General features: G+C 36.6%; 1 protein-coding gene across 1 annotated transcript in view; it reads left to right on the top strand.

Moving 5' to 3' along the window:
• Positions 1-13925, top strand: part of REV3L (REV3 like, DNA directed polymerase zeta catalytic subunit) — a 115466-nt gene that overhangs the window by 26341 nt on the left and 75200 nt on the right. The window lies entirely within an intron of this gene.

The raw sequence follows: 13925 nt of genomic DNA, 5'->3' as shown, positions 1-13925 counted from the left end.
AGGAATGTTTTAAAAACCATTTTGACTGTATTAGCTCCATTCGAAGTTAGACAGTCCCTTATTATGTGTGGTTCCATTAGAAAAAGGAAAGTTACTTTATGCATGTTTATAGTGTACACAGGGGGCTTGTCTGAACAATTTTTTTATAAGCAATGAACTACAAATTGGATCTTTAAGCACTTTTTAAAACTAGAATAAAGGTACTTTAGAAAATGCCTGTTTTGTAATACACATCCCTGGAGCTATATATCTTCCAGTTGAGTGCAGATATTAATTATTAGTTGGTTAACCTCAAACTTCTTTGGAGCAAAAATGTAAACCTGGTCACATGGCAAGCCACAGTGTTGATTTCTATCATCAGTACTTCTTAAAAGTTTTCTTAACAATAGTCTAATTTCTTTCCAAATGTTTAAGTAAGTTTACATTCTTTTGCATGCCTAACTGCAGATTGTGGTGGGTGTGTCTTGAATCCTGTATTGGGTGTATTCCAGTTAGATTGCTTTTGTTCCACTTTTTAAAAGTGATTTGATAAATCATAATTCTGACACAGTAACTTTGTGCAGATTTGTTTAAATCTCCAATGCTGAGCCAATTTCTTCTGCTATAATTTATTTGTGAACTTTCATGCATATTTGTTTTCTGTAGATCTTTGTTTATAAGTACAATTACCAAGACTGGCATTGTTTCATTTGTAGAAAGACAATTTATTGCTGTATGACACTGTCATGTTTTCATTTTCTTTAATTGTTTTAATCAGTTTGGGAATCACAGCTGTAATCTGACTAGTAGCTATTCAGTAAATCTGTCTTAAAATGGTGCACTTCAAACTGTACTGATTTTTATTCATTTCTGTTATATTGTGCTCCCATAGCCTTACAGTGTGAACACATGATTTCACACTGGTCTCTTATTCTGCCCATTTATGCTGTCCAGCAAATAACTGCAAAGTATATAAAACTTTACTGGTACATTTCTTGATTGTGAACAACACCACCACCATTACCTTTTCTTTTTTTAAATGTGAAAAAGGGCAGAAATGTAACGTTCACCATTCAATAGCCATTGTCATACTTCTGGTACAGTTATAGTAACATTAATAGAATTGCTCCAGTTTTAGAAATACTTAATTTGTTCTACACTCTGGATTAATTAGTTCTTTTTCTCCACATGAAACTCAAGTCGTGTGATGTGGTTTACAACTGATAAGAAAAATAGGATCTGTGTCTTGAAAATGTAGAACAAATCCTTTTCTGTTTTATTAGTATTTGGAAGTTACTTGCTTTCTCAGTCTAGTTTGCCAAAAATTCTGTAAAATACTGTCTATCCAGCTTGCTTTAGAAGTAAGAAACATTTAAGAGATGTTGTTTGCTTAAATACATTAGAGCAGTTAGTTAACTGGTATTTTCTTGTATTTGCAGAAGATAGTTGCTTTTTATCTCTCTGTGGAAGAGGCACAACATAAAAGCTGTGTATGTGTACCAACCACTCCTTCCCACTTGTAAGAATGTGGCAGTACTGGAATTTTTTTTTCCTTTGCTTTTAAAGTAGCTAACAAGTAGATGATAGTTTGGGATGCTGCATATGCTCTCTATTAGCTGACATGGATACTGTGTGAAGCAAGAAGCACAGCTGCTCTGTGTGGTTGTGTGTGCTGGTGCAGTAAGTTGTGCAGTTGTGGTGAACCTGGGAAACTGATATGTGTTGAAAGGGTAATTGTTTTGCAGGATGAGTTTTAGCCAGGTCAGTGTTCCAGCTCAGTTCCTAGTGCAGATTTCCACAGTCTTGTTCAGTCTCTAAAGAGAAATGGAGAGCAGGAGCAGGACCAGATGACTTGGACAGCTTAGATTTCATCTGATTTTGTCTCTACTGTACAGCCAAATTGCTTTTTCTAAAGAATGACCTCTCAATGTTATCTCCCTCTGCATAAACACCTGGAAGATGTTTTTGTATTGAAATTCATGGAGTACAAAGAAAAATTTGAGATTTGTTTGTTTGTTTCCTTATGCTGTATTTTGAGTTTTTCTTTTCCTTACCTTTCTTAGAGAAGTAAAAGGACAAAAATTAAAAACTGAGAAACATGTATAGCGAATTTCCAAGTTTGTAAAACTGTGTGTAATTTCACTTCTTTCTAGGTATTGTTAAGGTTAAAAATGGGTAGGGGAAAGAGTAGTATCTAAACATTGAAATGTTTTCCATTTCACTGTAATCTGAAAACTCAAAACTCTATGTGGACAGTTATATATGCTGGGTCCAAATATGCTTTAATGTATCTATTTTAAAAATTTACTTTAAAAAGTAGTAATTTAAAGCATGCTTATCTTTCAATAGTAATTCATAGGTAATGTTTAAATAAATTTGACATTTAAATTTAGGGGGAAAAAAAGACCAGCAAGCATGTTCTTTACCTCTAACTTGAATGAATTCATGCACCTTTATAATGTAGTTTCTCATGTGTGGTATGAGAAGTGAATCTTTAGAACTTAGCTGTACTATTTGCAATCAAACTCCACTCGTAACCTCACCTTTTGACACACTTGATGAAGTTGATGTGTGCAGATGCTGAAGATGCAGTACTTTCATAAAACTGGTTTTAGATTAATGTTTATAAGGAATCTAGTACATTCTTCATTCCAGCCACAAGGTGACTCATGCAGTTGTTGCTCTTATAGAGCTGGAATTAAATGAGAAAGTATATATTCACTACAAAGGACAGCATACAGCACTGGCTGAATCAAAGGCATTTTGTTTGCTAGGTTTGCTCTTTTTGGCCTGGGCTGATCTTGACTGAGAAGGTTAAATAGTAATAGATGTCACTTGTGCTGAGGCCAAATGTTAGTCAGTTTGTGTTTGGCAGGCAGTTGTTCTCAGAACTGATATGTAAGAGTTGATGTTATTCCTATAAAAGCAAAGCCTATGTGTCATAATACCATTAATGGTTTTTTCAGTATGTTTTGGTAATATATTGCAGTTTTCTATAGGAATTTTGTGACTTAGCAGCAACCTTAAATTTCATTAAATGGATGCTTTCATCTTCAACACATTTACCTTTTATGTATCTTAAATTTTTTCATTAGTCAGCATCTTACTGTTAATTGGCTTGCTTCTTTGTATTGTTTATCAAATTGTAGTAAATCATTGGAGGCTTAACCTGCAATATGAGCTACACCTAAGCAACAAATGAGAAATATGGCTTTATAGAGCCTTGGAAATACCAGTGTAAATTTTGACACAGACTTTTGGTCCTTCTTTGACTTGAGACAATGAACAAATGACTTTAGATCTTCATCTAGATCAGTGAAGTCTGTCAAGTGGCATCTACTGGTCAATTCAAATTGGTTTTTCACCTTCAGAGAACCAAGAATGGTTTGATTTGGAAGGGACCTTTCAAGGTAATTTAGTCTAACCCTCTTGAAATGAACAAGGACCTCTTCCGCCTACAGAGTTGCCAAATTTAACTAGTTCCCCTCCCATCTCAGCTTTTCCTCATCTGCTCTAGCAGTTCTGGCGTCCCTATTTATCTGTGTTCCATATAAATTTTTGGTTAAAAGAACACCAGGGTTGCAGTCACTGAAAAGAGTGAAAATATGCCAGAAGTATTTTCCTTTGTGTGAAACATTAGGATGATTTTCAATAAAGTGATAAAACACTATATTTTCTCATTTTCCCTAGCAATTAGCATAAGGTGCTCAGTGACTCTCACCAATTATTCAGTGAGTAGGCATAATCTTTTTTTATCATCCCCAGTCACAAATTCAATCCAAATTACACATTCAGTCTGAGAGGGTTTTTTACTTGTAATACTGTTGTATTTACAAATTTTTTAAAAGTTATCTGCAAGTCTGAGCTCTGGTAATGATAGTAACTTCCATATGAAAAACTGAGATTGCAAAATGAAAATACTAGGTTTTAATTTTTTTAAGCTTTTGTGGGGCTTCACCCGAAAGTTATGCTTTAAATTTCTGTAACATTAGAGTGCTTAATGATTTAATTAAGCATTGAACTACTTTGCTGTTTTCTGAACCATTTTAACTGTCTCAGTGTAATAAAGGCTCCCTCTGCCTTTTTAACATATGACCTACTCAGCATCCTGGTAAAAATTCTGAGGGAGAGGTGGGAATGCTCTCTGTTTACTACAGTGATATTCATCTGCCTCAATGATGATCCTTTCTGTATGCGTTGGTGTCTGCTTCACTGGCATAAATTTCTGACTGCTATGACAAATGAGATATGCATTATGCAACTAAATCATTCAGCATGTTGTTCTGACTTGCAGATTCCAGGTCTTTGCTCTGTATCAGGTGTAGCTAAGCTTTTGTCAGAGTCACTATCAGTTGTACAAATACACTTTAATAATATAAGTGAGGAGTCCAGGGCTTGATTAGTAGCACTTTGTTCTGGCACTTTCTAAGATTTCTGTCAGTAGATTGGCCCTCTTCTTCTCCAACACCAATACCTTCTGTGGGGTTTTTTATCTTTTTGCACCCCCTCTTCATGCAGAGGTGTTTTTGTTTTTTTTTTTTTGAGCTGGGTTATGTTGTGGTGGTGTTTTTTAGGGGCTTTTATTTGGTTTTTTGTTGTTTTCTGTGCGAACTGAATACTAGCCATAGGGCTATTGAGAACCTAGGGAGGGGAAGTCTTTGCATTTTACTGCCGTTATTTTGCTGTTGATTCACATTTTATCAATGCTATTAGACAAAGCCATCTCATAATTGCTCAAAAATTATTTTTATTGAAAAACCTGTTAGTCTCTCAGTCACAAAGGATGCAGTCTTAAGGCTGCACCATGGAAGGTTTAGGTTGGACATTAGGAGGAAATTTCACAAGAAGGAGGATGTTAGAGCATTGCAATGGGCTGCCTAGAGTGGTGGAGGAGTCACTGTCCCTGGAGGTATTTAAGGAAAGACTGGATGTGGCACTCAGTGTCATGGTTTAGTTGAAATGGTGGTTTGGTCATAGGTTGGAGTTGATCTTTTCCAACCTAATTATGTGATTCTTTGACTCTGCCTGTGTATCACTGCTATCATAGATTTGGGTAAAGGGAGAAAGGGTGGTAAGAGACAATTCAAATCTCAACAGAACAGTGGAGAGATTAAGTAATCCTTCAGCACATTTTGACATTCTCTTAAAATGTGAAACTAGATTGCTGGCTGATTTTTTGAGGGAGACCCTTTGTTTTTAGTGCAGAAAGGTAGTCACTAGTTAGTTGTGCTGTGCACAGAATTTCAGCAGTTCAAAATACAATAGCCAGTGAGATGACCTTGTAAAATAGGAGTATATGGGCTGGGTGACACTACATCTGCAACAGATAGTTCTGAGTAACACTTCAAAACATTTCTTAAAGAATGCAGACACTGCTATAAATACATTGCCTTGCCGAGTGAGGCATCCAGTCTACACAGTTTTTACAGCCACTCTGAAGGTTGCTGAGTATATACAAGACAACCACATGAAATGATCTGTACAAGGCAAGCAGTCTTTGGATACATACTTTCTGTAAAGTGCTCAGATGTTTAAATTTTTTTTCTGTAGCACCGGAACAGAAAAAGATTTTGTACTTCTAATCATGTGAAGAAGTGGAACAGTGTGTGTGTTCTCAATGAATGATGGTGACAAGCCTTAGATAAGGATACTACAAAGTCCGGGCAGTCTTTGCAGAAACAAAGGCCTAGAGCAGGCAAATAGCCATGAAACCTTGCAGTGCTGCCAAAAGACACTAGACTTTACAGAAGATGAAAAGAGGGGGATGGATGCCTAATTTAGGGTGAGGAAGGAAAGTAATATGTTGAAAAAAACCCTAAAATAGGAATTAAGATACTTAATACTATTGCAAAATGTATAGAATAAAATAGCATTGGCTGTATTACTGAAAGAGCATTCATTTACATATTTTGTAAAACATGAAAGAAGACAGCATAAAAATAGCACATGTAAAGAATGACAAATGCTGTGCCTGCATTTACCATCTATCAACTTCAGTCATGCTTTAGTGGATGTTAAGGTCTTTGTTCACCTAGAAACGAGTCAGTAAAGACCCTGCTTGTTAGTACCCACACCTAAGGGTGTGGCAGACACCTGAGGACTGTATTTGCAGTAGAAGGCAAAAAGCTAAAATGTAGATTCTTTTAAAATACTGTAGGAAAGGTCCAAAAAGAGTTAGTTTCATTTACTTTTGGTTTCAAGGTCTTTTTTCTTCTATAAGACTCTTACCCTGCTATGTCTTTTGTAAAGCAAGGAGGCTATCTAATATATTGACAGGCAAAATAAAATAAAACATTACTGTAGTGTGATTTCCATATACTGTGCTCTTTAATGTGAAGGAAAACATTTTTAAAAAATACTGAAAAATGCTGTAATCTGAATTTTTTCTAATGCTGCTGTTGTTTCCGCTCTCTAAAACTGTTGTATTTGCACTTGCACAGTGCCTCTCAAGTTAATGTATCTGTTGATAAGTATAATTATTGAACAACTGCTAAATTGGAGTGAAGTTTAAAAATTATATGAACAAAAAGGGTTGGTAACATTTTTGTGTATGTGTGTGATACAGACTTTAGAATTGCTCAGGATTTACAGTTTTACTAGATAAATCAGGATTCACACCACCGGTTTTTGAGAATATGGTTTCTCTAAGTCACTTATGGAACCGCTTCCTCTGTAACTGCATTAGAGAATTGAGTTTGGCTGAGGATGTGTTCATGGCACACCTAGTGCTGCTGTCACCAGATGAAAATTGTTTCCCTTGCTTGAAAGATCCTGTCATGAGAATCTCTAGGAAAAACTATAATAAGGATTTGAGGTATGTGCAATCTCAACTTAAAAAACTTCAATGGATCTAGAGCATTTTATCTTTCTGTCTGCTTGCTGGAGCTTCTCCCCCACATGGAAGTGTCTTGAATGTTCTCCACCTTCATGCACAACCTTTTTTGGAAGACTCATGAATAGACATATCTTTCACTAATATATTTTTAAGTACATTTGTTGTAAAGGATAATACTGTCTCCCACGTTGTTTAATTATGTATTAACACAACAAACAGACAATATTTATACCAATACATCACTTAATGTAAGCTATGGTAATAGGACTACTTTATTTTAGTCAAGTTTGTGGTTAAATATTTTAATGTTGCATTGAAAGGTTTTGTTACTTTGGTGATTGAGGCTGTATATTGTTTTTATTGAATTAAATCTGGTAGACTGAAACTTCTATTCTGAGTAAAGGCTTAAAGTAGAGATTTGCAGCTGTAGCACCCTCTGAAGTTTGCTGGTGCAGTTAGAGATCACAAGGTAGAAGATAGGAGTCTGCTAACACTAAGACTTGCTTTGCTTTGTTACCTTTACTGTCTGACGTAGTATGTTTTAGAGGTTGACATCCAGAGAATCATTTCTGTTAAGTGGTTTGTGCTGAGCCAGACTTGACCAACAGCAAAATTTCCATCCAGCTGCCTGCTTGTGCAACCCACAACCCCCAGTCTGGTAATGCAAGGAGATAAAATAGGAAAAACAGAAACAGTAAAACAATAGGTTGAGATAACAACAGGGAAGTTGCTTACCAATTACCATTGCAGGCGAAACAAACTCTGTTTGGGAAAAAATAGCTGTTTTATTGCCAACTAGAATTGATTCAGGTAGTGAGAAAGAAATTCAAAACAGCACACCTTTCCTCCCCCCAGGCTCAGCTCTGTTTCTCACATCCCCTAGCCTTGCCATGCACGCTCACATGGAGAGTGGCAGGGGGTTGTAGCCAGTACATAATGGTCTCTCTGCCTTCTTCCTCATCATGTCTTTGCTCTGATGTGGGCTCTCCATGGGCTTCAGTTCCTTCAGGAATATCCTTGTGCTCCACTGTGGCATCCTCCATGGACTGCAGGGAATATCTGCTGTTCCATGGACATGTTCCTCCTCCACTTTTCCTCTGACTGTGGTATTCCCTTTCTTAAACATGTTCTCCCAGAAGTGTCCCCAGCTTGGCTGAGGGACCAAGCTCTGCTCTGCAGTGTGTCTGTTGTGTCTGGCCGTATCCTACACAGGGCAGCCTCTTGCCACAGCAACCCCTCCTCTGCCAACCACTTGCCACATAAACCTGGAACACAGAGTTAGCAAGATATTAAGAACACAGTTTATTTCCTGGGTCATGAGATTCTGTCCCCTACTATTACTGTCACACACCATGTAGTCATTTTAAAAGCTTACACAGAAATTTGGAGGGTGTCTGTAGTAAGGAAGTACTTCCTACTAAGTTGCTGCTTGTCCAAAAATTATAAGCCTAAAACATAAAAATAAAAACTTTTTTTTTATTGAAATAAAAGGGTATGTGTGATAAGGAGTACCAAATGTTGCAGATTTGCTTATGGGTAGGCTAAGAGCAGTGTTTGTATTTGTGGAGCACATCCTCTAGTTTTCATCAGCTCAAGGAGTGGGCTGAAATGACAGTTACCTGCAAGTGAGAGATCTTAATGCAGATACAAACCCAAAAATTTCAAAAAATATTTATAGAATTATTTAGTGCCATTTGAAGAATACAGAAAGAGAAAACAAACATAATGTGATGTCATTTAGTCGTCAGCATAAAATAATGTGACTCATGAGTGTATATACTCTACAGTGTGTCTTTTGGGGAGATTACACAAGCTTAGTGTTGTCCAGGAATTTATAGTCAGCATTGCTGAAAAGTGTCTATGAAGCATTATACTGATGAAAACACTGTTAACCTTACCACAAGGCCAGAGAGTTTTTTGCCTGCAGTTTAGAGTAACCAATAATTTTTGGTAATAATTTATGGTGCTTTTTCTCCAACTAGCTCTGCAGCTGACAGAAAAATACCTGTTGAATAAGAGTGTTTCAGTTGGTTTTGTGTAGCACAGGACAAAGAGATGAGCTGTGGCTGGAGCAGTGCATACACATTGCAGTATTTAAATAGGAAGATGAGCCTCCTGTAGAAGTGAAAGTTCAGTTACCACAAAAACTTTCTCTTTGAATATCTATCTGTGCACCATTCTCCATTTACACGTGACTTGTGTAACTGCTCCAAGAAAGACCAGTAAGATAGACTTGTGTGACAGAGTCAGTCTTTAATGAACAGTTGAGGAGGCAAGTGGAAACTAAAAGCTGTGTGACTGTTCTGCTCCCCTTTTTTACTACTTGTTTTTTTCATATTTTACAGGATGTGGTGAAGTACACCTCATCAGTTTACCTGGGACTAGTAAATACACTCTTTTCTGTTCAGCTATGCTTTGGTCAGTGTGGTCTAACATAATCTGCCTGTGTTGCTTTCATGTGGTTGTGTTTCTGACCAGAATGGCAGCTTGGACTGGGGCTCCAACCTGTGAGTGCCAAGGGCTCACTCAATATTATAGCTGGAGTCTGTAGCTGGGGCCAGCTGCATTTGCCTCCTCTGTGTGTTTTAGCTCATTTTAGCTGGCTGGCTTCATAGTGATTTTTGACACTCAATCTAGAAATAGTTACTGATATTGTCCAGCTACTTATGAGTAGTAATCTATCAATAGAGGAAGCAAGAATAATATTTTGTATGGGGTTCATTTTATAGACAGATCCTTAATAAGTGAATACCTGACCTCACCTTCTGTGTCTTAAGAAAAGAAGAAAATACTATGGCTGTTTCTTGTAACTCACAGTCATCAGCTTGAAGAATGGTTTGTACATAGCTTATCTTTGCTTTTTGATATGCTTACCTTCTTAAGTCTCCATTATTTCTGGAGATACTTTTAAATTATCTTATCCAACTCTGGACTTTCCTGGTTTTAGTTGGACTGCATAACAATAGATTTTTTGAGTTATATTTTAGTTATTTTTTCTTGGTGATAACAGTAGGGAATAGATGTTTCTTTCTGCTGATGTAACTTTGCATCCTATAAACAGCTAGGTTTATCAGTAGCACTTCTGAGATTGTTTTCCAGTGTCTCAGCAGGAATTCAGGAAAGATCCATCCTAATCAATTCCAGTCAGGAGGAGGTAGTTTTACAGAGATAATCAGAATATCTTTATTGGTTGATGCATTAAATAAACTGTTTCAACTTTTGTGCTTTTTCTTGGGGTTTGCTCATTGTTTTTGTGTTAAAAAAATGAATGCCTCTCTTACATATTAGACTAAAAAATATCTGTTAAAAATTCTCAGTAAGACAAAGATAGTAGCCTTGCTTTTGGAACTTACCATTGATACTTTCCATCAGCAGTAATTCCCAGTGTAAATTCTAGCCTGAGAGGTCTCAAAGGTTATTTCTTCTTTGGATATTTCACAGTTCAAAGTATCTAATGGACTTCAGTTTTGTGTGACTACTGCATTGATTGCTGGACTGGAGAAGACAGGACTTGGTAAACCATGTGGTCTCTTAGGCCCTAATATTTCAAATTATTAAGACAACTTATGCTTGATGTAAAAGCTATCAGTGAGCAAATTAATTGCATGGATGTCAGTTGAAGATGTCAGTAAAAATCAGTGTTTCAAATGTAATTTTATTTGATGTTACCTTAATCTGAGGGGAATCTGTCCTTTGTCAGATACCAAATTCAAGGGAGCTTGTGGACTTCTTGCTCAAATCTCCATACTGCCCAGTGATCTGCTTTTCTTTGATCTTTGTTTCCTGCCATAGCTCAGGGTATCACACCAATGTGCATCTAGGTATGCAGAGGTTTCTAATTTTAAATTACAGACAAAAACCCCAGCCCTTCTTGTTCACTAAGGATCCAAGCATCAAGGCTGAGGAACAATCTAATTGCAGTGAGTCAAAGGCCTCATTTTCCTAGTGGTGGTGGGGGAGGGGGTTTGTTTGGGGTTTTTGTTTTGGTGGGTTTTTTTTGTTTGGTTTGGGTTTTTTTTGGTCTTCATAAGAGTTAGAGGTATGACATGTTGCAAGGAGCAGTTACTGGCTAAATAATTATAAATAACCAAACACTCAATTTGGATTTCAACAAATGTAAGAAAAATATTTTTTTGGTCCCGTTTACAGGTATTACTGAAATAAGCGTTTTCTCACACCCTAGGGAAAAACTGAAAGTGTTGGCACAAATATCTAATATATGTGAAATAAGGTCTTTGCACTCTCTTCTTGATTATGGTTTGAGGATATCTTGCTGCTGCAAGGTCCAAGTTCATTATTCTTGTTTCTCTGACATCCAGTGTTCTCTAGTATCCAGGACTGCAATGTGTGTAGTTCTCCCTTTCTTCTCAGTCCTTGTGAAAAAGCTGACTTGTTTCATGACTCTGGGAGAAGATTGAAAGTTTTTTTTAAATCATTGAAGAAGTTACATTAATGTAATATACTGTTGAAGAGCTCTTTGAGATTAAAAGTGTGAACTCTTAAATTTCTGAATGACTTAGCAAGAGTCTTAAGGGGGAAAGATCTTCCCAAGTTTTGTTAGGAAGGGGATTTGTCTTCATCAAAGCATTACCTTACTTACCAGTCCATGTATGTTATTTGTTTGCTTTGTGCCAGAGGGAAGGAATGGTGGCTATAGTTTCACAGGCTGTGTTAGCACTAGAAAGTAACTGAGACCTGTGCCTTTTCAGTAGCTCAGTTCTGATGGTATTCAGTGATACAGGCTTGACAAGCCCACCCAAGTGAGCAACACAGCTTAGACTGAAAGCAGCATCTGAACTGTGCACAAGGTGCCCGTGTTGTACCTACCAGGCAGGGTAGATGATGTACTCCTGTTCCAGCTTGATGTTGCTCACTGAAGCCTCTTCCTGGAGAAGGGGTGAGATTGCCTAAGACACAGGAACTTTTACTGCAAGATGAAATTACTTTGAAATTGAATTCTAATAATATTCCACTTTTAAAATTTCATTTTTAGAATTGTTTTACAATAGAATTGTTAATTTTGCAATTCTCTGTAGGCATCACTATTCACAGTTCATTTTTCAAGTGTTTTTGAATGTAAGTGGTTCAAAAGTTAGTTGAAAATACCAATTTTCTTTTTAAGATGGTAGTGTCATGTCTTTTGATTTCTAATTATTTTGCTTTACTGTTGCTGTTAAAGGAAAGAAATCCCTTATTTTTTCTGTATCCTCTAGTGACACTTGACATGTTTGTGTGCATTCTTCTTCTAATACTTGTACATGCTTAGGTAGTCCTTCCACTTCACAAAACTGTACTTGAAGTACTTCTAACAGATGGCAAGTGTATGAAAAGCCATTTGCCTTCCATCTTCTGCGTCTCTTTATTAATTCCCAGTGCAAATTTCCTAAGATCTTAGGGTTTTGCCATGCTTCTAAATGCTGCTGTAATCTCTATATTACTCCCACACCATTGTTCCCTATGGCTTTGCTTAGCTCCTTATAATGGGATCAGCTTGTTCTGTAGCAGAAATATCACAGCAAAATATGACTGCATGTAGAACAGTGTTGACCTGTTCTCTGAAGTCATATTTATCTAGATTTAATTTTTGTTTTGTAAATACTAAAGAAAACATCTATTCAGAATGTTTCCAGCATTGAGTTCCATCTGTGAGGATTCTGTAGTCAGTTCCTAAATTAAGAAATACAGGATAGGAGCTATACAGCTTTGAGTATCATTTATGAAAAGTTAATTGAACTGTACCACAACTGTAGAACATGTTCTCATTCTTTATTGGAAATTAGAGTAATCAGAATGGATTCACTCAAAGTAAATCATTCTTAGCCAACCAGATTGCCTTCTGTGGTCATCTACATGCTTTGTTCAGACAGTTCTCCCATGAGATTGTAAGTCTTCTGGAGGAAATAAATGGAGACACTGTCTGCAGAAGCTCTCCCCTTGATGGAATCTGAGCCAGCAGGTAGTCATGTTTGTGTGGAATTCCATTTGGAACAGATAGACTTCTGTTTTCTCTTGGAATGTATATATAGATGTTCATGTGCTCCTTTTTTGTCTTATTTGCAAACTTTATTCCTGAACTGGACAATTAAATAAGTTCCCTTATTAATAATATTCACATTTTTCTTTTCTACAGAAATTTGTCCAATATGATCTTGGTGGAAGAAAGTTTTTGGACGTTTAAATGAAAGTCAATGTTTACAAATGATGAAAAGGCACTTCTCTGAGGACACTTGAATAATAATTCTCAGATTCTCTAACTTGTTGTACTGTGAAATTAGGTGTTCATAAGCTTGGGCAAGGGGCTGGGCAAGATGACTTTCAGAGGTCCTTCCAGCTTCACCCATTCTATGTAAATTGCATCTCAGTTTCATCCCTACCAGATCATTCTTCATGGCTGAACATTTTGGTGGTCAGAAGACATCAGTTCCTGTATCTTTGCATTGCATTATCATTCTGGTTTCAGTTCTCTTCTGATAATAGTGAATTTTTCAATCTTAGGGTTGCTACAGATTTTTCTTGTAATACTAAAAATGATAGAGTAACTGAAGGATTATGCTTGGTATGTGTTCCTAATAGTAATGTATATGGCAACCATCTTCCAGAAAAAATACCAGATTGACTTTCTTAATATCTCTCTCATGGGTCAAGTATGCAAAATGCTTTATTTTAATACTTCAGTGACATTTATGCCACTTCCTTTTAGAAGTAATGGGTTTTGAAGGTGAGCTTTCTTTCTACACAGTATGAAAATCCTGCATTTGTATTATTTTTTAAGTATTGATTCATAATTATTATTATGACTATTCATCCATATTGATGTTTAGTTGGCAGTGTCTTCTTTTCAGAGAAAATGGTCAGTTTGCTAGTTGAGTATCTCATAATATCTCAAGGTTTTGTGTACTGCCTTTTTTCTATGTTACAGCAGCAATTTTTGTGTTCCTTCATTTACCACTTCATTCAGTGCCTTACAAAGACTCATGATTAAGCCTCAGCTTTACTTATAGGTCCTTTAATTAGCAGTCTCCTTGAGTCATACTGAGATGCTTGATCTGCAGGTAATTCAGCCAGTGCAGACCCCATTCTTTCAGGCCCATGAAGAAGCCACAGTATGAAA

The sequence above is a fragment of the Agelaius phoeniceus genome, chromosome 3 (genome assembly GCF_051311805.1).
Source record: "Agelaius phoeniceus isolate bAgePho1 chromosome 3, bAgePho1.hap1, whole genome shotgun sequence".
NCBI lineage: Eukaryota > Metazoa > Chordata > Aves > Passeriformes > Icteridae > Agelaius > Agelaius phoeniceus.
The sequence above is the reverse complement of the archived record's forward strand: the minus strand, read 5'-3'. Positions and strand labels throughout refer to the sequence as shown.